Raw genomic sequence first — 25,198 nt, 5'->3', positions numbered from 1 at the left:
ACACCATTTTAATAAAAAATATCACAAAATTCTTCTAAGTCCCTCGGGAAGAGTGAAAGACGCGCACGTTCATTTTCAGAGCTCCTAGACCTTCCTATAAGAAGTTAGCCAAAAAGTAGCTTCGAAAAACGCTTAGGTTAAGTTTCAGAGTTGCTTCTAATGTACCGAAGCTGGACTTAGACATAATTTCACTCTCACAACATTATGGCTGGTTGGAGACAGTCCGAACCACAAGTACCGGGTCCATGGTTCTGGGCGTATACTGGGGGGACGGGGGGGACTCCCATTAACCCCTGACTATACCGGGGATACGCTTATCACAATGCCTTTCTGGTCTGTGCTGAAGCAGGGCATTCTGGCAGCCAAGTGGCTTGACCTTAATTAGTGAGCCTGGTTACCCCCTCTCGGAACCACAGACTTAGAAATCGCCAGCTCATATACAGTGCATAAAATATATTTATATATATATACCCTTATACACCATTTTAATAAAAAATATCACAAAATTCTTCTAATTCCCTCGGGAAGAGTGAAAGATGCGCACGTTCATTTTCAGAGCTCCTAGACCTTCCCATAAGAAGTTAGCCAAAAAGTAGCTTCGAAAAACGCTTAGGTGAAGTTTCAGAGTTGCTTCTAATGTACCAAAGCTGGACTTAGACATAATTTCACTCTCACAACATTATGGCTGGTTGGAGACAGTCCGAACCACAAGTACCGGGTCCATGGTTCTGGGCGTATACTGGGGGGACGGGGACGACTCCCATTAACCCCTGACTATACCGGGGATACGCTTATCACAATGCCTTTCTGGTCTGTGCTGAAGCAGGGCATTCTGGCAGCCAAGTGGCTTGACCTTTATTAGTGAGCCTGGTTACCCCCTCTCGGAACCACAGACTTAGAAATCGCCAGCTCATATACAGTGCATAAAATATATTTATATATATATACCCTTATACACCATTTTAATAAAAAATATCACAAAATTCTTCTAAGTCCCTCGGGAAGAGTGAAAGACGCGCACGTTAATTTTCAGAGCTCCTAGACCTTCCTATAAGAAGTTAGCCAAAAAGTAGCTTCGAAAAACGCTTAGGTTAAGTTTCAGAGTTGCTTCTAATGTACCAAAGCTGGACTTAGACATAATTTCACTCTCACAACATTATGGCTGGTTGGAGACAGTCCGAACCACAAGTACCGGGTCCATGGTTCTGGGCGTATACTGGGGGGACGGGGGGGGACTCCCATTAACCCCTGACTATACCGGGGATACGCTTATCACAATGCCTTTCTGGTCTGTGCTGAAGCAGGGCATTCTGGCAGCCAAGTGGCTTGACCTTAATTAGTGAGCCTGGTTACCCCCTCTCGGAACCACAGACTTAGAAATCGCCAGCTCATATACAGTGCATAAAATATATTTATATATACAGTATATACCCTTATACACCATTTTAATAAAAAATATCACAAAATTCTTCTAATTCCCTCGGGAAGAGTGAAAGATGCGCACGTTCATTTTCAGAGCTCCTAGACCTTCCCATAAGAAGTTAGCCAAAAAGTAGCTTCGAAAAACGCTTAGGTGAAGTTTCAGAGTTGCTTCTAATGTACCAAAGCTGGACTTAGACATAATTTCACTCTCACAACATTATGGCTGGTTGGAGACAGTCCGAACCACAAGTACCGGGTCCATGGTTCTGGGCGTATACTGGGGGGACGGGGGGGACTCCCATTAACCCCTGACTATACCGTGGATACGCTTATCACAATGCCTTTCTGGTCTGTGCTGAAGCAGGGCATTCTGGCAGCCAAGTGGCTTGACCTTAATTAGTGAGCCTGGTTACCCCCTCTCGGAACCACAGACTTAGAAATCGCCAGCTCATATACAGTGCATAAAATATATTTATATATATACCCTTATACACCATTTTAATAAAAAATATCACAAAATTCTTCTAAGTCCCTCGGGAAGAGTGAAAGACGCGCACGTTCATTTTCAGAGCTCCTAGACCTTCCTATAAGAAGTTAGCCAAAAAGTAGCTTCGAAAAACGCTTAGGTTAAGTTTCAGAGTTGCTTCTAATGTACCAAAGCTGGACTTAGACATAATTTCACTCTCACAACATTATGGCTGGTTGGAGACAGTCCGAACCACAAGTACCGGGTCCATGGTTCTGGGCGTATACTGGGGGGACGGGGACGACTCCCATTAACCCCTGACTATACCGGGGATACGCTTATCACAATGCCTTTCTGGTCTGTGCTGAAGCAGGGCATTCTGGCAGCCAAGTGGCTTGACCTTTATTAGTGAGCCTGGTTACCCCCTCTCGGAACCACAGACTTAGAAATCGCCAGCTCATATACAGTGCATAAAATATATTTATATATATATACCCTTATACACCATTTTAATAAAAAATATCACAAAATTCTTCTAAGTCCCTCGGGAAGAGTGAAAGACGCGCACGTTAATTTTCAGAGCTCCTAGACCTTCCTATAAGAAGTTAGCCAAAAAGTAGCTTCGAAAAACGCTTAGGTTAAGTTTCAGAGTTGCTTCTAATGTACCAAAGCTGGACTTAGACATAATTTCACTCTCACAACATTATGGCTGGTTGGAGACAGTCCGAACCACAAGTACCGGGTCCATGGTTCTGGGCGTATACTGGGGGGACGGGGGGGGACTCCCATTAACCCCTGACTATACCGGGGATACGCTTATCACAATGCCTTTCTGGTCTGTGCTGAAGCAGGGCATTCTGGCAGCCAAGTGGCTTGACCTTAATTAGTGAGCCTGGTTACCCCTTCTCGGAACCACAGACTTAGAAATCGCCAGCTCATATACAGTGCATAAAATATATTTATATATATATACCCTTATACACCATTTTAATAAAAAATATCACAAAATTCTTCTAATTCCCTCGGGAAGAGTGAAAGATGCGCACGTTCATTTTCAGAGCTCCTAGATCTTCCCATAAGAAGTTAGCCAAAAAGTAGCTTCGAAAAACGCTTAGGTGAAGTTTCAGAGTTGCTTCTAATGTACCAAAGCTGGACTTAGACATAATTTCACTCTCACAACATTATGGCTGGTTGGAGACAGTCCGAACCACAAGTACCGGGTCCATGGTTCTGGGCGTATACTGGGGGGACGGGGACGACTCCCATTAACCCCTGACTATACCGGGGATACGCTTATCACAATGCCTTTCTGGTCTGTGCTGAAGCAGGGCATTCTGGCAGCCAAGTGGCTTGACCTTTATTAGTGAGCCTGGTTACCCCCTCTCGGAACCACAGACTTAGAAATCGCCAGCTCATATACAGTGCATAAAATATATTTATATATATATACCCTTATACACCATTTTAATAAAAAATATCACAAAATTCTTCTAAGTCCCTCGGGAAGAGTGAAAGACGCGCACGTTAATTGTCAGAGCTCCTAGACCTTCCTATAAGAAGTTAGCCAAAAAGTAGCTTCGAAAAACGCTTAGGTTAAGTTTCAGAGTTGCTTCTAATGTACCAAAGCTGGACTTAGACATAATTTCACTCTCACAACATTATGGCTGGTTGGAGACAGTCCGAACCACAAGTACCGGGTCCATGGTTCTGGGCGTATACTGGGGGGACGGGGGGGACTCCCATTAACCCCTGACTATACCGTGGATACGCTTATCACAATGCCTTTCTGGTCTGTGCTGAAGCAGGGCATTCTGGCAGCCAAGTGGCTTGACCTTAATTAGTGAGCCTGGTTACCCCCTCTCGGAACCACAGACTTAGAAATCGCCAGCTCATATACAGTGCATAAAATATATTTATATATATACCCTTATACACCATTTTAATAAAAAATATCACAAAATTCTTCTAAGTCCCTCGGGAAGAGTGAAAGACGCGCACGTTCATTTTCAGAGCTCCTAGACCTTCCTATAAGAAGTTAGCCAAAAAGTAGCTTCGAAAAACGCTTAGGTTAAGTTTCAGAGTTGCTTCTAATGTACCAAAGCTGGACTTAGACATAATTTCACTCTCACAACATTATGGCTGGTTGGAGACAGTCCGAACCACAAGTACCGGGTCCATGGTTCTGGGCGTATACTGGGGGGACGGGGGGGACTCCCATTAACCCCTGACTATACCGGGGATACGCTTATCACAATGCCTTTCTGGTCTGTGCTGAAGCAGGGCATTCTGGCAGCCAAGTGGCTTGACCTTAATTAGTGAGCCTGGTTACCCCCTCTCGGAACCACAGACTTAGAAATCGCCAGCTCATATACAGTGCATAAAATATATTTATATATATATACCCTTATACACCATTTTAATAAAAAATATCACAAAATTCTTCTAATTCCCTCGGGAAGAGTGAAAGATGCGCACGTTCATTTTCAGAGCTCCTAGACCTTCCCATAAGAAGTTAGCCAAAAAGTAGCTTCGAAAAACGCTTAGGTGAAGTTTCAGAGTTGCTTCTAATGTACCAAAGCTGGACTTAGACATAATTTCACTCTCACAACATTATGGCTGGTTGGAGACAGTCCGAACCACAAGTACCGGGTCCATGGTTCTGGGCGTATACTGGGGGGACGGGGACGACTCCCATTAACCCCTGACTATACCGGGGATACGCTTATCACAATGCCTTTCTGGTCTGTGCTGAAGCAGGGCATTCTGGCAGCCAAGTGGCTTGACCTTTATTAGTGAGCCTGGTTACCCCCTCTCGGAACCACAGACTTAGAAATCGCCAGCTCATATACAGTGCATAAAATATATTTATATATATATACCCTTATACACCATTTTAATAAAAAATATCACAAAATTCTTCTAAGTCCCTCGGGAAGAGTGAAAGACGCGCACGTTAATTTTCAGAGCTCCTAGACCTTCCTATAAGAAGTTAGCCAAAAAGTAGCTTCGAAAAACGCTTAGGTTAAGTTTCAGAGTTGCTTCTAATGTACCAAAGCTGGCTTAGACATAATTTCACTCTCACAACATTATGGCTGGTTGGAGACAGTCCGAACCACAAGTACCGGGTCCATGGTTCTGGGCGTATACTGGGGGGACGGGGGGGGACTCCCATTAACCCCTGACTATACCGGGGATACGCTTATCACAATGCCTTTCTGGTCTGTGCTGAAGCAGGGCATTCTGGCAGCCAAGTGGCTTGACCTTAATTAGTGAGCCTGGTTACCCCTTCTCGGAACCACAGACTTAGAAATCGCCAGCTCATATACAGTGCATAAAATATATTTATATATATATACCCTTATACACCATTTTAATAAAAAATATCACAAAATTCTTCTAATTCCCTCGGGAAGAGTGAAAGATGCGCACGTTCATTTTCAGAGCTCCTAGATCTTCCCATAAGAAGTTAGCCAAAAAGTAGCTTCGAAAAACGCTTAGGTGAAGTTTCAGAGTTGCTTCTAATGTACCAAAGCTGGACTTAGACATAATTTCACTCTCACAACATTATGGCTGGTTGGAGACAGTCCGAACCACAAGTACCGGGTCCATGGTTCTGGGCGTATACTGGGGGGACGGGGACGACTCCCATTAACCCCTGACTATACCGGGGATACGCTTATCACAATGCCTTTCTGGTCTGTGCTGAAGCAGGGCATTCTGGCAGCCAAGTGGCTTGACCTTTATTAGTGAGCCTGGTTACCCCCTCTCGGAACCACAGACTTAGAAATCGCCAGCTCATATACAGTGCATAAAATATATTTATATATATATACCCTTATACACCATTTTAATAAAAAATATCACAAAATTCTTCTAAGTCCCTCGGGAAGAGTGAAAGACGCGCACGTTAATTTTCAGAGCTCCTAGACCTTCCTATAAGAAGTTAGCCAAAAAGTAGCTTCGAAAAACGCTTAGGTTAAGTTTCAGAGTTGCTTCTAATGTACCAAAGCTGGACTTAGACATAATTTCACTCTCACAACATTATGGCTGGTTGGAGACAGTCCGAACCACAAGTACCGGGTCCATGGTTCTGGGCGTATACTGGGGGGACGGGGGGGACTCCCATTAACCCCTTGACTATACCGGGGATACGCTTATCACAATGCCTTTCTGGTCTGTGCTGAAGCAGGGCATTCTGGCAGCCAAGTGGCTTGACCTTAATTAGTGAGCCTGGTTACCCCCTCTTGGAACCACAGACTTAGAAATCGCCAGCTCATATACAGTGCATAAAATATATATATATATATATACCCTTATACACCATTTTAATAAAAAATATCACAAAATTCTTCTAAGGCCCTCGGGAAGAGTGAAAGACGCGCACGTTCATTTTCAGAGCTCCTAGACCTTCCCATAAGAAGTTAGCCAAAAAGTAGCTTCGAAAAACGCTTAGGTGAAGTTTCAGAGTTGCTTCTAATGTACCAAAGCTGGACTTAGACATAATTTCACTCTCACAACATTATGGCTGGTTGGAGACAGTCCGAACCACAAGTACCGGGTCCATGGTTCTGGGCGTATACTGGGGGGACGGGGGGGACTCCCATTAACCCCTGACTATACCGGGGATACGCTTATCACAATGCCTTTCTGGTCTGTGCTGAAGCAGGGCATTCTGGCAGCCAAGTGGCTTGACCTTTATTAGTGAGCCTGGTTACCCCCTCTCGGAACCACAGACTTAGAAATCGCCAGCTCATATACAGTGCATAAAATATATTTATATATATACCCTTATACACCATTTTAATAAAAAATATCACAAAATTCTTCTAAGTCCCTTGGGAAGAGTGAAAGATGCGCACGTTCATTTTCAGAGCTCCTAGACTTTCCTATAAGACGTTAGCCAAAAAGTAGCTTCGAAAAACGCTTAGGTTAAGTTTCAGAGTTGCTTCTAATGTACCAAAGCTGGACTTAGACATAATTTCACTCTCACAACATTATGGCTGGTTGGAGACAGTCCGAACCACAAGTACCGGGTCCATGGTTCTGGGCGTATACTGGGGGGACGGGGACGACTCCCATTAACCCCTGACTATACCGGGGATACGCTTATCACAATGCCTTTCTGGTCTGTGCTGAAGCAGGGCATTCTGGCAGCCAAGTGGCTTGACCTTTATTAGTGAGCCTGGTTACCCCCTCTCGGAACCACAGACTTAGAAATCGCCAGCTCATATACAGTGCATAAAATATATTTATATATATATACCCTTATACACCATTTTAATAAAAAATATCACAAAATTCTTCTAAGTCCCTCGGGAAGAGTGAAAGACGCGCACGTTAATTTTCAGAGCTCCTAGACCTTCCTATAAGAAGTTAGCCAAAAAGTAGCTTCGAAAAACGCTTAGGTTAAGTTTCAGAGTTGCTTCTAATGTACCAAAGCTGGACTTAGACATAATTTCACTCTCACAACATTATGGCTGGTTGGAGACAGTCCGAACCACAAGTACCGGGTCCATGGTTCTGGGCGTATACTGGGGGGACGGGGGGGGACTCCCATTAACCCCTGACTATACCGGGGATACGCTTATCACAATGCCTTTCTGGTCTGTGCTGAAGCAGGGCATTCTGGCAGCCAAGTGGCTTGACCTTAATTAGTGAGCCTGGTTACCCCCTCTCGGAACCACAGACTTAGAAATCGCCAGCTCATATACAGTGCATAAAATATATTTATATATATATACCCTTATACACCATTTTAATAAAAAATATCACAAAATTCTTCTAATTCCCTCGGGAAGAGTGAAAGATGCGCACGTTCATTTTCAGAGCTCCTAGACCTTCCCATAAGAAGTTAGCCAAAAAGTAGCTTCGAAAAACGCTTAGGTGAAGTTTCAGAGTTGCTTCTAATGTACCAAAGCTGGACTTAGACATAATTTCACTCTCACAACATTATGGCTGGTTGGAGACAGTCCGAACCACAAGTACCGGGTCCATGGTTCTGGGCGTATACTGGGGGGACGGGGACGACTCCCATTAACCCCTGACTATACCGGGGATACGCTTATCACAATGCCTTTCTGGTCTGTGCTGAAGCAGGGCATTCTGGCAGCCAAGTGGCTTGACCTTTATTAGTGAGCCTGGTTACCCCCTCTCGGAACCACAGACTTAGAAATCGCCAGCTCATATACAGTGCATAAAATATATTTATATATATATATACCCTTATACACCATTTTAATAAAAAATATCACAAAATTCTTCTAAGTCCCTCGGGAAGAGTGAAAGACGCGCACGTTAATTTTCAGAGCTCCTAGACCTTCCTATAAGAAGTTAGCCAAAAAGTAGCTTCGAAAAACGCTTAGGTTAAGTTTCAGAGTTGCTTCTAATGTACCAAAGCTGGACTTAGACATAATTTCACTCTCACAACATTATGGCTGGTTGGAGACAGTCCGAACCACAAGTACCGGGTCCATGGTTCTGGGCGTATACTGGGGGGACGGGGGGGACTCCCATTAACCCCTTGACTATACCGGGGATACGCTTATCACAATGCCTTTCTGGTCTGTGCTGAAGCAGGGCATTCTGGCAGCCAAGTGGCTTGACCTTAATTAGTGAGCCTGGTTACCCCCTCTTGGAACCACAGACTTAGAAATCGCCAGCTTATATACAGTGCATAAAATATATATATATATATATATATATACCCTTATACACCATTTTAATAAAAAATATCACAAAATTCTTCTAAGGCCCTCGGGAAGAGTGAAAGACGCGCACGTTCATTTTCAGAGCTCCTAGACCTTCCCATAAGAAGTTAGCCAAAAAGTAGCTTCGAAAAACGCTTAGGTGAAGTTTCAGAGTTGCTTCTAATGTACCAAAGCTGGACTTAGACATAATTTCACTCTCACAACATTATGGCTGGTTGGAGACAGTCCGAACCACAAGTACCGGGTCCATGGTTCTGGGCGTATACTGGGGGGACGGGGGGGACTCCCATTAACCCCTGACTATACCGGGGATACGCTTATCACAATGCCTTTCTGGTCTGTGCTGAAGCAGGGCATTCTGGCAGCCAAGTGGCTTGACCTTTATTAGTGAGCCTGGTTACCCCCTCTCGGAACCACAGACTTAGAAATCGCCAGCTCATATACAGTGCATAAAATATATTTGTATATACCCTTATACACCATTTTAATAAAAAATATCACAAAATTCTTCTAATTCCCTCGGGAAGAGTGAAAGATGCGCACGTTCATTTTCAGAGCTCCTAGACCTTCCCATAAGAAGTTAGCCAAAAAGTAGCTTCGAAAAACGCTTAGGTGAAGTTTCAGAGTTGCTTCTAATGTACCAAAGCTGGACTTAGACATAATTTCACTCTCACAACATTATGGCTGGTTGGAGACAGTCCGAACCACAAGTACCGGGTCCATGGTTCTGGGCGTATACTGGGGGGACGGGGACGACTCCCATTAACCCCTGACTATACCGGGGATACGCTTATCACAATGCCTTTCTGGTCTGTGCTGAAGCAGGGCATTCTGGCAGCCAAGTGGCTTGACCTTTATTAGTGAGCCTGGTTACCCCCTCTCGGAACCACAGACTTAGAAATCGCCAGCTCATATACAGTGCATAAAATATATTTATATATATATACCCTTATACACCATTTTAATAAAAAATATCACAAAATTCTTCTAAGTCCCTCGGGAAGAGTGAAAGACGCGCACGTTAATTTTCAGAGCTCCTAGACCTTCCTATAAGAAGTTAGCCAAAAAGTAGCTTCGAAAAACGCTTAGGTTAAGTTTCAGAGTTGCTTCTAATGTACCAAAGCTGGACTTAGACATAATTTCACTCTCACAACATTATGGCTGGTTGGAGACAGTCCGAACCACAAGTACCGGGTCCATGGTTCTGGGCGTATACTGGGGGGACGGGGGGGACTCCCATTAACCCCTTGACTATACCGGGGATACGCTTATCACAATGCCTTTCTGGTCTGTGCTGAAGCAGGGCATTCTGGCAGCCAAGTGGCTTGACCTTAATTAGTGAGCCTGGTTACCCCCTCTCGGAACCACAGACTTAGAAATCGCCAGCTCATATACAGTGCATAAAATATATTTATATATATATACCCTTATACACCATTTTAATAAAAAATATCACAAAATTCTTCTAATTCCCTCGGGAAGAGTGAAAGATGCGCACGTTCATTTTCAGAGCTCCTAGACCTTCCCATAAGAAGTTAGCCAAAAAGTAGCTTCGAAAAACGCTTAGGTGAAGTTTCAGAGTTGCTTCTAATGTACCAAAGCTGGACTTAGACATAATTTCACTCTCACAACATTATGGCTGGTTGGAGACAGTCCGAACCACAAGTACCGGGTCCATGGTTCTGGGCGTATACTGGGGGGACGGGGACGACTCCCATTAACCCCTGACTATACCGGGGATACGCTTATCACAATGCCTTTCTGGTCTGTGCTGAAGCAGGGCATTCTGGCAGCCAAGTGGCTTGACCTTTATTAGTGAGCCTGGTTACCCCCTCTCGGAACCACAGACTTAGAAATCGCCAGCTCATATACAGTGCATAAAATATATTTATATATATATACCCTTATACACCATTTTAATAAAAAATATCACAAAATTCTTCTAAGTCCCTCGGGAAGAGTGAAAGACGCGCACGTTAATTTTCAGAGCTCCTAGACCTTCCTATAAGAAGTTAGCCAAAAAGTAGCTTCGAAAAACGCTTAGGTTAAGTTTCAGAGTTGCTTCTAATGTACCAAAGCTGGACTTAGACATAATTTCACTCTCACAACATTATGGCTGGTTGGAGACAGTCCGAACCACAAGTACCGGGTCCATGGTTCTGGGCGTATACTGGGGGGACGGGGGGGACTCCCATTAACCCCTTGACTATACCGGGGATACGCTTATCACAATGCCTTTCTGGTCTGTGCTGAAGCAGGGCATTCTGGCAGCCAAGTGGCTTGACCTTAATTAGTGAGCCTGGTTACCCCCTCTTGGAACCACAGACTTAGAAATCGCCAGCTTATATACAGTGCATAAAATATATATATATATATATATATATACCCTTATACACCATTTTAATAAAAAATATCACAAAATTCTTCTAAGGCCCTCGGGAAGAGTGAAAGACGCGCACGTTCATTTTCAGAGCTCCTAGACCTTCCCATAAGAAGTTAGCCAAAAAGTAGCTTCGAAAAACGCTTAGGTGAAGTTTCAGAGTTGCTTCTAATGTACCAAAGCTGGACTTAGACATAATTTCACTCTCACAACATTATGGCTGGTTGGAGACAGTCCGAACCACAAGTACCGGGTCCATGGTTCTGGGCGTATACTGGGGGGACGGGGGGGACTCCCATTAACCCCTGACTATACCGGGGATACGCTTATCACAATGCCTTTCTGGTCTGTGCTGAAGCAGGGCATTCTGGCAGCCAAGTGGCTTGACCTTTATTAGTGAGCCTGGTTACCCCCTCTCGGAACCACAGACTTAGAAATCGCCAGCTCATATACAGTGCATAAAATATATTTGTATATACCCTTATACACCATTTTAATAAAAAATATCACAAAATTCTTCTAATTCCCTCGGGAAGAGTGAAAGATGCGCACGTTCATTTTCAGAGCTCCTAGACCTTCCCATAAGAAGTTAGCCAAAAAGTAGCTTCGAAAAACGCTTAGGTGAAGTTTCAGAGTTGCTTCTAATGTACCAAAGCTGGACTTAGACATAATTTCACTCTCACAACATTATGGCTGGTTGGAGACAGTCCGAACCACAAGTACCGGGTCCATGGTTCTGGGCGTATACTGGGGGGACGGGGACGACTCCCATTAACCCCTGACTATACCGGGGATACGCTTATCACAATGCCTTTCTGGTCTGTGCTGAAGCAGGGCATTCTGGCAGCCAAGTGGCTTGACCTTTATTAGTGAGCCTGGTTACCCCCTCTCGGAACCACAGACTTAGAAATCGCCAGCTCATATACAGTGCATAAAATATATTTATATATATATACCCTTATACACCATTTTAATAAAAAATATCACAAAATTCTTCTAAGTCCCTCGGGAAGAGTGAAAGACGCGCACGTTAATTTTCAGAGCTCCTAGACCTTCCTATAAGAAGTTAGCCAAAAAGTAGCTTCGAAAAACGCTTAGGTTAAGTTTCAGAGTTGCTTCTAATGTACCAAAGCTGGACTTAGACATAATTTCACTCTCACAACATTATGGCTGGTTGGAGACAGTCCGAACCACAAGTACCGGGTCCATGGTTCTGGGCGTATACTGGGGGGACGGGGGGGACTCCCATTAACCCCTTGACTATACCGGGGATACGCTTATCACAATGCCTTTCTGGTCTGTGCTGAAGCAGGGCATTCTGGCAGCCAAGTGGCTTGACCTTAATTAGTGAGCCTGGTTACCCCCTCTTGGAACCACAGACTTAGAAATCGCCAGCTTATATACAGTGCATAAAATATATATATATATATATATATATATACCCTTATACACCATTTTAATAAAAAATATCACAAAATTCTTCTAAGGCCCTCGGGAAGAGTGAAAGACGCGCACGTTCATTTTCAGAGCTCCTAGACCTTCCCATAAGAAGTTAGCCAAAAAGTAGCTTCGAAAAACGCTTAGGTGAAGTTTCAGAGTTGCTTCTAATGTACCAAAGCTGGACTTAGACATAATTTCACTCTCACAACATTATGGCTGGTTGGAGACAGTCCGAACCACAAGTACCGGGTCCATGGTTCTGGGCGTATACTGGGGGGACGGGGGGGACTCCCATTAACCCCTGACTATACCGGGGATACGCTTATCACAATGCCTTTCTGGTCTGTGCTGAAGCAGGGCATTCTGGCAGCCAAGTGGCTTGACCTTTATTAGTGAGCCTGGTTACCCCCTCTCGGAACCACAGACTTAGAAATCGCCAGCTCATATACAGTGCATAAAATATATTTATATATATACCCTTATACACCATTTTAATAAAAAATATCACAAAATTCTTCTAAGTCCCTTGGGAAGAGTGAAAGATGCGCACGTTCATTTTCAGAGCTCCTAGACCTTCCTATAAGACGTTAGCCAAAAAGTAGCTTCGAAAAACGCTTAGGTTAAGTTTCAGAGTTGCTTCTAATGTACCAAAGCTGGACTTAGACATAATTTCACTCTCACAACATTATGGCTGGTTGGAGACAGTCCGAACCACAAGTACCGGGTCCATGGTTCTGGGCGTATACTGGGGGGACGGGGACGACTCCCATTAACCCCTGACTATACCGGGGATACGCTTATCACAATGCCTTTCTGGTCTGTGCTGAAGCAGGGCATTCTGGCAGCCAAGTGGCTTGACCTTTATTAGTGAGCCTGGTTACCTCCTCTCGGAACAACAGACTTAGAAATCGCCAGCTCATATACAGTGCATAAAATATATTTATATATATACCCTTATACACCATTTTAATAAAAAATATCACAAAATTCTTCTAAGTCCCTTGGGAAGAGTGAAAGATGCGCACGTTCATTTTCAGAGCTCCTAGACCTTCCCATAAGAAGTTAGCCAAAAAGTAGCTTCGAAAAACGCTTAGGTTAAGTTTCAGAGTTGCTTCTAATGTACCAAAGCTGGACTTAACATAATTTCACTCTCACAACATTATGGCTGGTTGGAGACAGTCCGAACCACAAGTACCGGGTCCATGGTTCTGGGCGTATACTGGGGGGACGGGGGGGACTCCCATTAACCCCTGACTATACCGGGGATACGCTTATCACAATGCCTTTCTGGTCTGTGCTGAAGCAGGGCATTCTGGCAGCCAAGTGGCTTGACCTTAATTAGTGAGCCTGGTTACCCCCTCTCGGAACCACAGACTTAGAAATCGCCAGCTCATATACAGTGCATAAAATATATTTATATATATACCCTTATACACCATTTTAATAAAAAATATCACAAAATTCTTCTAAGTCCCTCGGGAAGAGTGAAAGATGCGCACGTTCATTTTCAGAGCTCCTAGACCTTCCCATAAGAAGTTAGCCAAAAAGTAGCTTCGAAAAACGCTTAGGTGAAGTTTCAGAGTTGCTTCTAATGTACCAAAGCTGGACTTAGACATAATTTCACTCTCACAACATTATGGCTGGTTGGAGACAGTCCGAACCACAAGTACCGGGTCCATGGTTCTGGGCGTATACTGGGGGGACGGGGACGACTCCCATTAACCCCTGACTATACCGGGGATACGCTTATCACAATGCCTTTCTGGTCTGTGCTGAAGCAGGGCATTCTGGCAGCCAAGTGGCTTGACCTTAATTAGTGAGCCTGGTTACCCCCTCTTGGAACCACAGACTTAGAAATCGCCAGCTCATATACAGTGCATAAAATATATTTATATATATACCCTTATACACCATTTTAATAAAAAATATCACAAAATTCTTCTAAGTCCCTCGGGAAGAGTGAAAGACGCGCACGTTCATTTTCAGAGCTCCTAGACCTTCCCATAAGAAGTTAGCCAAAAAGTAGCTTCGAAAAACGCTTAGGTGAAGTTTCAGAGTTGCTTCTAATGTACCAAAGCTGGACTTAGACATAATTTCACTCTCACAACATTATGGCTGGTTGGAGACAGTCCGAACCACAAGTACCGGGTCCATGGTTCTGGGCGTATACTGGGGGGACGGGGGGGACTCCCATTAACCCCTGACTATACCGGGGATACGCTTATCACAATGCCTTTCTGGTCTGTGCTGAAGCAGGGCATTCTGGCAGCCAAGTGGCTTGACCTTTATTAGTGAGCCTGGTTACCCCCTCTCGGAACCACAGACTTAGAAATCGCCAGCTCATATACAGTGCATAAAATATATTTATATATATACCCTTATACACCATTTTAATAAAAAATATCACAAAATTCTTCTAAGTCCCTTGGGAAGAGTGAAAGATGCGCACGTTCATTTTCAGAGCTCCTAGACCTTCCTATAAGACGTTAGCCAAAAAGTAGCTTCGAAAAACGCTTAGGTTAAGTTTCAGAGTTGCTTCTAATGTACCAAAGCTGGACTTAGACATAATTTCACTCTCACAACATTATGGCTGGTTGGAGACAGTCCGAACCACAAGTACCGGGTCCATGGTTCTGGGCGTATACTGGGGGGACGGGGACGACTCCCATTAACCCCTGACTATACCGGGGATACGCTTATCACAATGCCTTTCTGGTCTGTGCTGAAGCAGGGCATTCTGGCAGCCAAGTGGCTTGACCTTTATTAGTGAGCCTGGTTACCTCCTCTCGGAACAACAGACTTAGAAATCGCCAGCTCATATACAGTGCATAAAATATATTTATATATATACCCTTATACACCATTTTAATAAAAAATATCACAAAATTCTTCTACAGTAAGTCCCTTGGGAAGAGTGAAAGATGCGCACGTTCATTTTCAGAGCTCCTAGACCTTCCCATAAGAAGTTAGCCAAAAAGTAGCTTCGAAAAACGCTTAGGTTAAGTTTCAGAGTTGCTTCTAATGTACCAAAGCTGGACTTAACATAATTTCACTCTCACAACATTATGGCTGGTTGGAGACAGTCCGAACCACAAGTACCGGGTCCATGGTTCTGGGCGTATACTGGGGGGACGGGGGGGACTCCCATTAACCCCTGACTATACCGGGGATACGCTTATCACAATGCCTTTCTGGTCTGTGCTGAAGCAGGGCATTCTGGCAGCCAAGTGGCTTGACCTTAATTAGTGAGCCTGGTTACCCCCTCTCGGAACCACAGACTTAGAAATCGCCAGCTCATATACAGTGCATAAAATATATTTATATATATACCCTTATACACCATTTTAATAAAAAATATCACAAAATTCTTCTAAGTCCCTCGGGAAGAGTGAAAGATGCGCACGTTCATTTTCAGAGCTCCTAGACCTTCCCATAAGAAGTTAGCCAAAAAGTAGCTTCGAAAAACGCTTAGGTGAAGTTTCAGAGTTGCTTCTAATGTACCAAAGCTGGACTTAGACATAATTTCACTCTCACAACATTATGGCTGGTTGGAGACAGTCCGAACCACAAGTACCGGGTCCATGGTTCTGGGCGTATACTGGGGGGACGGGGACGACTCCCATTAACCCCTGACTATACCGGGGATACGCTTATCACAATGCCTTTCTGGTCTGTGCTGAAGCAGGGCATTCTGGCAGCCAAGTGGCTTGACCTTTATTAGTGAGCCTGGTTACCCCCTCTCGGAACCACAGACTTAGAAATCGCCAGCTCATATACAGTGCATAAAATATATTTATATATATATACCCTTATACACCATTTTAATAAAAAATATCACAAAATTCTTCTAAGTCCCTCGGGAAGAGTGAAAGACGCGCACGTTAATTTTCAGAGCTCCTAGACCTTCCTATAAGAAGTTAGCCAAAAAGTAGCTTCGAAAAACGCTTAGGTTAAGTTTCAGAGTTGCTTCTAATGTACCAAAGCTGGACTTAGACATAATTTCACTCTCACAACATTATGGCTGGTTGGAGACAGTCCGAACCACAAGTACCGGGTCCATGGTTCTGGGCGTATACTGGGGGGACGGGGACGACTCCCATTAACCCCTGACTATACCGGGGATACGCTTATCACAATGCCTTTCTGGTCTGTGCTGAAGCAGGGCATTCTGGCAGCCAAGTGGCTTGACCTTAATTAGTGAGCCTGGTTACCCCCTCTTGGAACCACAGACTTAGAAATCGCCAGCTCATATACAGTGCATAAAATATATTTATATATATACCCTTATACACCATTTTAATAAAAAATATCACAAAATTCTTCTAAGTCCCTCGGGAAGAGTGAAAGACGCGCACGTTCATTTTCAGAGCTCCTAGACCTTCCCATAAGAAGTTAGCCAAAAAGTAGCTTCGAAAAACGCTTAGGTGAAGTTTCAGAGTTGCTTCTAATGTACCAAAGCTGGACTTAGACATAATTTCACTCTCACAACATTATGGCTGGTTGGAGACAGTCCGAACCACAAGTACCGGGTCCATGGTTCTGGGCGTATACTGGGGGGACGGGGGGGACTCCCATTAACCCCTGACTATACCGGGGATACGCTTATCACAATGCCTTTCTGGTCTGTGCTGAAGCAGGGCATTCTGGCAGCCAAGTGGCTTGACATTTATTAGTGAGCCTGGTTACCCCCTCTCGGAACCACAGACTTAGAAATCGCCAGCTCATATACAGTGCATAAAATATATTTATATATATACCCTTATACACCATTTTAATAAAAAATATCACAAAATTCTTCTAAGTCCCTCGGGAAGAGTGAAAGACGCGCACGTTCATTTTCAGAGCTCCTAGACCTTCCTATAAGAAGTTAGCCAAAAAGTAGCTTCGAAAAACGCTTAGGTTAAGTTTCAGAGTTGCTTCTAATGTACCAAAGCTGGACTTAGACATAATTTCACTCTCACAACATTATGGCTGGTTGGAGACAGTCCGAACCACAAGTACCGGGTCCATGGTTCTGGGCGTATACTGGGGGGACGGGGACGACTCCCATTAACCCCTGACTATACCGGGGATACGCTTATCACAATGCCTTTCTGGTCTGTGCTGAAGCAGGGCATTCTGGCAGCCAAGTGGCTTGACCTTTATTAGTGAGCCTGGTTACCCCCTCTCGGAACAACAGACTTAGAAATCGCCAGCTCATATACAGTGCATAAAATATATTTATATATATACCCTTATACAGCATTTTAATAAAAAATATCACAAAATTCTTCTAAGTCCCTCGGGAAGAGTGAAAGATGCGCACGTTCATTTTCAGAGCTCCTAGACCTTCCCATAAGAAGTTAGCCAAAAAGTAGCTTCGAAAAACGCTTAGGTGAAGTTTCAGAGTTGCTTCTAATGTACCAAAGCTGGACTTAGACAAAATTTCACTCTCACAACATTATGGCTGGTTGGAGACAGTCCGAACCACAAGTACCGGGTCCATGGTTCTGGGCGTATACTGGGGGGACGGGGACGACTCCCATTAACCCCTTACTATACCGGGGATACGCTTATCACAATGCCTTTCTGGTCTGTGCTGAAGCAGGGCATTCTGGCAGCCAAGTGGCTTGACCTTTATTAGTGAGCCTGGTTACCCCCTCTCGGAACAACAGACTTAGAAATCGCCAGCTCATATACAGTGCATAAAATATATTTATATATATACCCTTATACACCATTTTAATAAAAAATATCACAAAATTCTTCTAAGTCCCTCGGGAAGAGTGAAAGACGCGCACGTTCATTTTCAGAGCTCCTAGACCTTCCTATAAGAAGTTAGCCAAAAAGTAGCTTCGAAAAACGCTTAGGTTAAGTTTCAGGGTTGCTTCTAATGTACCGAAGCTGGACTTAGACATAATTTCACTCTCACAACATTATGGCTGGTTGGAGACAGTCCGAACCACAAGTACCGGGTCCATGGTTCTGGGCGTATACTGGGGGGACGGGGGGGACTCCCATTAACCCCTGACTATACCGGGGATACGCTTATCACAATGCCTTTCTGGTCTGTGCTGAAGCAGGGCAGTCTGGCAGCCAAGTGGCTTGACCTTAATTAGTGAGCCTGGTTACCCCCTCTCGGAACCACAGACTTAGAAATCGCCAGCTCATATACAGTGCATAAAATATATTTATATATATACCCTTATACACCATTTTAATAAAAAATATCACAAAATTCTTCTAAGTCCCTCGGGAAGAGTGAAAGACGCGCACGTTCATTTTCAGAGCTCCTAGACCTTCCCATAAGAAGTTAGCCAAAAAGTAGCTTCGAAAAACGCTTACAGTAGGTGAAGTTTCAGAGTTGCTTCTAATGTACCAAAGCTGGACTTAGACATAATTTCACTCTCACAACATTATGGCTGGTTGGAGACAGTCCGAACCACAAGTACCGGGTCCATGGTTCTGGGCGTATACTGGGGGGACGGGGGGGACTCCCATTAACCCCTGACTATACCGGGGATACGCTTATCACAATGCCTTTCTGGTCTGTGCTGAAGCAGGGCATTCTGGCAGCCAAGTGGCTTGACCTTTATTAGTGAGCCTGGTTACCCCCTCTCGGAACAACAGACTTAGAAATCGCCAGCTCATATACAGTGCATAAAATATATTTATATATATACCCTTATACAGCATTTTAATAAAAAATATCACAAAATTCTTCTAAGTCCCTCGGGAAGAGTGAAAGACGCGCACGTTCATTTTCAGAGCTCCTAGACCTTCCCATAAGAAGTTAGCCAAAAAGTAGCTTCGAAAAACGCTTAGGTGAAGTTTCAGAGTTGCTTCTAATGTACCAAAGCTGGACTTAGACATAATTTCACTCTCACAACATTATGGCTGGTTGGAGACAGTCCGAACCACAAGTACCGGGTCCATGGTTCTGGGCGTATACTGGGGGGACGGGGGGGACTCCCATTAACCCCTGACTATACCGGGGATACGCTTATCACAATGCCTTTCTGGTCTGTGCTGAAGCAGGGCATTCTGGCAGCCAAGTGGCTTGACCTTTATTAGTGAGCCTGGTTACCTCCTCTCGGAACAACAGACTTAGAAATCGCCAGCTCATATACAGTGCATAAAATATATTTATATATATACCCTTATACACCATTTTAATAAAAAATATCACAAAATTCTTCTAAGTCCCTTGGGAAGAGTGGAAGATGCGCACGTTCATTTTCAGAGCTCCTAGACCTTCCCATAAGAAGTTAGCCAAAAAGTAGCTTCGAAAAACGCTTAGGTTAAGTTTCAGAGTTGCTTCTAATGTACCAAAGCTGGACTTAACATAATTTCACTCTCACAACATTATGGCTGGTTGGAGACAGTCCGAACCACAAGTACCGGGTCCATGGTTCTGGGCGTATACTGGGGGGACGGGGGGGACTCCCATTAACCCCTGACTATACCGGGGATACGCTTATCACAATGCCTTTCTGGTCTGTGCTGAAGCAGGGCATTCTGGCAGCCAAGTGGCTTGACCTTAATTAGTGAGCCTGGTTACCCCCTCTCGGAACCACAGACTTAGAAATCGCCAGCTCATATACAGTGCATAAAATATATTTATATATATACCCTTATACACCATTTTAATAAAAAATATCACAAAATTCTTCTAAGTCCCTCGGGAAGAGTGAAAGATGCGCACGTTCATTTTCAGAGCTCCTAGACCTTCCCATAAGAAGTTAGCCAAAAAGTAGCTTCGAAAAACGCTTACAGTAGGTGAAGTTTCAGAGTTGCTTCTAATGTACCAAAGCTGGACTTAGACATAATTTCACTCTCACAACATTATGGCTGGTTGGAGACAGTCCGAACCACAAGTACCGGGTCCATGGTTCTGGGCGTATACTGGGGGGACGGGGGGGACTCCCATTAACCCCTGACTATACCGGGGATACGCTTATCACAATGCCTTTCTGGTCTGTGCTGAAGCAGGGCATTCTGGCAGCCATGTGGCTTGACCTTAATTAGTGAGCCTGGTTACCCCCTCTTGGAACCACAGACTTAGAAATCGCCAGCTCATATACAGTGCATAAAATATATTTATATATATACCCTTATACACCATTTTAATAAAAAATATCACAAAATTCTTCTAAGTCCCTCGGGAAGAGTGAAAGACGCGCACGTTCATTTTCAGAGCTCCTAGACCTTCCTATAAGAAGTTAGCCTAAAAGTAGCTTCGAAAAACGCTTAGGTTAAGTTTCAGAGTTGCTTCTAATGTACCAAAGCTGGACTTAGACATAATTTCACTCTCACAACATTATGGCTGGTTGGAGACAGTCCGAACCACAAGTACCGGTTCCATGGTTCTGGGCGTATACTGGGGGGACGGGGACGACTCCCATTAACCCCTGACTATACCGGGGATACGCTTATCACAATGCCTTTCTGGTCTGTGCTGTAGCAGGGCATTCTGGCAGCCAAGTGGCTTGACCTTTATTAGTGAGCCTGGTTACCCCCTCTTGGAACCACAGACTTAGAAATCGCCAGCTCATATACAGTGCATAAAATATATTTATATATATACCCTTATACACCATTTTAATAAAAAATATCACAAAATTCTTCTAAGTCCCTCGGGAAGAGTGAAAGACGCGCACGTTCATTTTCAGAGCTCCTAGACCTTCCTATAAGAAGTTAGCCTAAAAGTAGCTTCGAAAAACGCTTAGGTTAAGTTTCAGAGTTGCTTCTAATGTACCAAAGCTGGACTTAGACATAATTTCACTCTCACAACATTATGGCTGGTTGGAGACAGTCCGAACCACAAGTACCGGTTCCATGGTTCTGGGCGTATACTGGGGGGACGGGGACGACTCCCATTAACCCCTGACTATACCGGGGATACGCTTATCACAATGCCTTTCTGGTCTGTGCTGTAGCAGGGCATTCTGGCAGCCAAGTGGCTTGACCTTTATTAGTGAGCCTGGTTACCCCCTCTCGGAACCACAGACTTAGAAATCGCCAGCTCATATACAGTGCATAAAATATATTTATATATATACCCTTATACACCATTTTAATAAAAAATATCACAAAATTCTTCTAAGTCCCTCGGGAAGAGTGAAAGACGCGCACGTTCATTTTCAGAGCTCCTAGACCTTCCTATAAGAAGTTAGCCAAAAAGTAGCTTCGAAAAACGCTTAGGTTAAGTTTCAGGGTTGCTTCTAATGTACCGAAGCTGGACTTAGACATAATTTCACTCTCACAACATTATGGCTGGTTGGAGACAGTCCGAACCACAAGTACCGGGTCCATGGTTCTGGGCGTATACTGGGGGGACGGGGGGGACTCCCATTAACCCCTGACTATACCGGGGATACGCTTATCACAATGCCTTTCTGGTCTGTGCTGAAGCAGGGCATTCTGGCAGCCAAGTGGCTTGACCTTTATTAGTGAGCCTGGTTACCTCCTCTCGGAACAACAGACTTAGAAATCGCCAGCTCATATACAGTGCATAAAATATATTTATATATATACCCTTATACACCATTTTAATAAAAAATATCACAAAATTCTTCTAAGTCCCTTGGGAAGAGTGGAAGATGCGCACGTTCATTTTCAGAGCTCCTAGACCTTCCCATAAGAAGTTAGCCAAAAAGTAGCTTCGAAAAACGCTTAGGTTAAGTTTCAGAGTTGCTTCTAATGTACCAAAGCTGGACTTAACATAATTTCACTCTCACAACATTATGGCTGGTTGGAGACAGTCCGAACCACAAGTACCGGGTCCATGGTTCTGGGCGTATACTGGGGGGACGGGGGGGACTCCCATTAACCCCTGACTATACCGGGGATACGCTTATCACAATGCCTTTCTGGTCTGTGCTGAAGCAGGGCATTCTGGCAGCCAAGTGGCTTGACCTTAATTAGTGAGCCTGGTTACCCCCTCTCGGAACCACAGACTTAGAAATCGCCAGCTCATATACAGTGCATAAAATATATTTATATATATACCCTTATACACCATTTTAATAAAAAATATCACAAAATTCTTCTAAGTCCCTCGGGAAGAGTGAAAGATGCGCACGTTCATTTTCAGAGCTCCTAGACCTTCCCATAAGAAGTTAGCCAAAAAGTAGCTTCGAAAAACGCTTACAGTAGGTGAAGTTTCAGAGTTGCTTCTAATGTACCAAAGCTGGACTTAGACATAATTTCACTCTCACAACATTATGGCTGGTTGGAGACAGTCCGAACCACAAGTACCGGGTCCATGGTTCTGGGCGTATACTGGGGGGACGGGGACGACTCCCATTAACCCCTGACTATACCGGGGATACGCTTATCACAATGCCTTTCTGGTCTGTGCTGAAGCAGGGCAGTCTGGCAGCCAAGTGGCTTGACCTTAATTAGTGAGCCTGGTTACCCCCTCTCGGAACCACAGACTTAGAAATCGCCAGCTCATATACAGTGCATAAAATATATTTATATATATACCCTTATACACCATTTTAATAAAAAATATCACAAAATTCTTCTAAGTCCCTCGGGAAGAGTGAAAGACGCGCACGTTCATTTTCAGAGCTCCTAGACCTTCCCATAAGAAGTTAGCCAAAAAGTAGCTTCGAAAAACGCTTACAGTAGGTGAAGTTTCAGAGTTGCTTCTAATGTACCAAAGCTGGACTTAGACATAATTTCACTCTCACAACATTATGGCTGGTTGGAGACAGTCCGAACCACAAGTACCGGGTCCATGGTTCTGGGCGTATACTGGGGGGACGGGGGGGACTCCCATTAACCCCTGACTATACCGGGGATACGCTTATCACAATGCCTTTCTGGTCTGTGCTGAAGCAGGGCATTCTGGCAGCCAAGTGGCTTGACCTTTATTAGTGAGCCTGGTTACCCCCTCTCGGAACAACAGACTTAGAAATCGCCAGCTCATATACAGTGCATAAAATATATTTATATATATACCCTTATACAGCATTTTAATAAAAAATATCACAAAATTCTTCTAAGTCCCTCGGGAAGAGTGAAAGACGCGCACGTTCATTTTCAGAGCTCCTAGACCTTCCCATAAGAAGTTAGCCAAAAAGTAGCTTCGAAAAACGCTTAGGTGAAGTTTCAGAGTTGCTTCTAATGTACCAAAGCTGGACTTAGACATAATTTCACTCTCACAACATTATGGCTGGTTGGAGACAGTCCGAACCACAAGTACCGGGTCCATGGTTCTGGGCGTATACTGGGGGGACGGGGGGGACTCCCATTAACCCCTGACTATACCGGGGATACGCTTATCACAATGCCTTTCTGGTCTGTGCTGAAGCAGGGCATTCTGGCAGCCAAGTGGCTTGACCTTTATTAGTGAGCCTGGTTACCTCCTCTCGGAACAACAGACTTAGAAATCGCCAGCTCATATACAGTGCATAAAATATATTTATATATATACCCTTATACACCATTTTAATAAAAAATATCACAAAATTCTTCTAAGTCCCTTGGGAAGAGTGGAAGATGCGCACGTTCATTTTCAGAGCTCCTAGACCTTCCCATAAGAAGTTAGCCAAAAAGTAGCTTCGAAAAACGCTTAGGTTAAGTTTCAGAGTTGCTTCTAATGTACCAAAGCTGGACTTAACATAATTTCACTCTCACAACATTATGGCTGGTTGGAGACAGTCCGAACCACAAGTACCGGGTCCATGGTTCTGGGCGTATACTGGGGGGACGGGGGGGACTCCCATTAACCCCTGACTATACCGGGGATACGCTTATCACAATGCCTTTCTGGTCTGTGCTGAAGCAGGGCATTCTGGCAGCCAAGTGGCTTGACCTTAATTAGTGAGCCTGGTTACCCCCTCTCGGAACCACAGACTTAGAAATCGCCAGCTCATATACAGTGCATAAAATATATTTATATATATACCCTTATACACCATTTTAATAAAAAATATCACAAAATTCTTCTAAGTCCCTCGGGAAGAGTGAAAGATGCGCACGTTCATTTTCAGAGCTCCTAGACCTTCCCATAAGAAGTTAGCCAAAAAGTAGCTTCGAAAAACGCTTACAGTAGGTGAAGTTTCAGAGTTGCTTCTAATGTACCAAAGCTGGACTTAGACATAATTTCACTCTCACAACATTATGGCTGGTTGGAGACAGTCCGAACCACAAGTACCGGGTCCATGGTTCTGGGCGTATACTGGGGGGACGGGGGGGACTCCCATTAACCCCTGACTATACCGGGGATACGCTTATCACAATGCCTTTCTGGTCTGTGCTGAAGCAGGGCATTCTGGCAGCCATGTGGCTTGACCTTAATTAGTGAGCCTGGTTACCCCCTCTTGGAACCACAGACTTAGAAATCGCCAGCTCATATACAGTGCATAAAATATATTTATATATATACCCTTATACACCATTTTAATAAAAAATATCACAAAATTCTTCTAAGTCCCTCGGGAAGAGTGAAAGACGCGCACGTTCATTTTCAGAGCTCCTAGACCTTCCTATAAGAAGTTAGCCTAAAAGTAGCTTCGAAAAACGCTTAGGTTAAGTTTCAGAGTTGCTTCTAATGTACCAAAGCTGGACTTAGACATAATTTCACTCTCACAACATTATGGCTGGTTGGAGACAGTCCGAACCACAAGTACCGGTTCCATGGTTCTGGGCGTATACTGGGGGGACGGGGACGACTCCCATTAACCCCTGACTATACCGGGGATACGCTTATCACAATGCCTTTCTGGTCTGTGCTGTAGCAGGGCATTCTGGCAGCCAAGTGGCTTGACCTTTATTAGTGAGCCTGGTTAC

Source organism: Ascaphus truei, chromosome 4 (genome assembly GCF_040206685.1).
Source record: "Ascaphus truei isolate aAscTru1 chromosome 4, aAscTru1.hap1, whole genome shotgun sequence".
In the NCBI taxonomy this organism is placed as follows: Eukaryota; Metazoa; Chordata; class Amphibia; order Anura; family Ascaphidae; genus Ascaphus; species Ascaphus truei.
The sequence above is the reverse complement of the archived record's forward strand: the minus strand, read 5'-3'. Positions refer to the sequence as shown.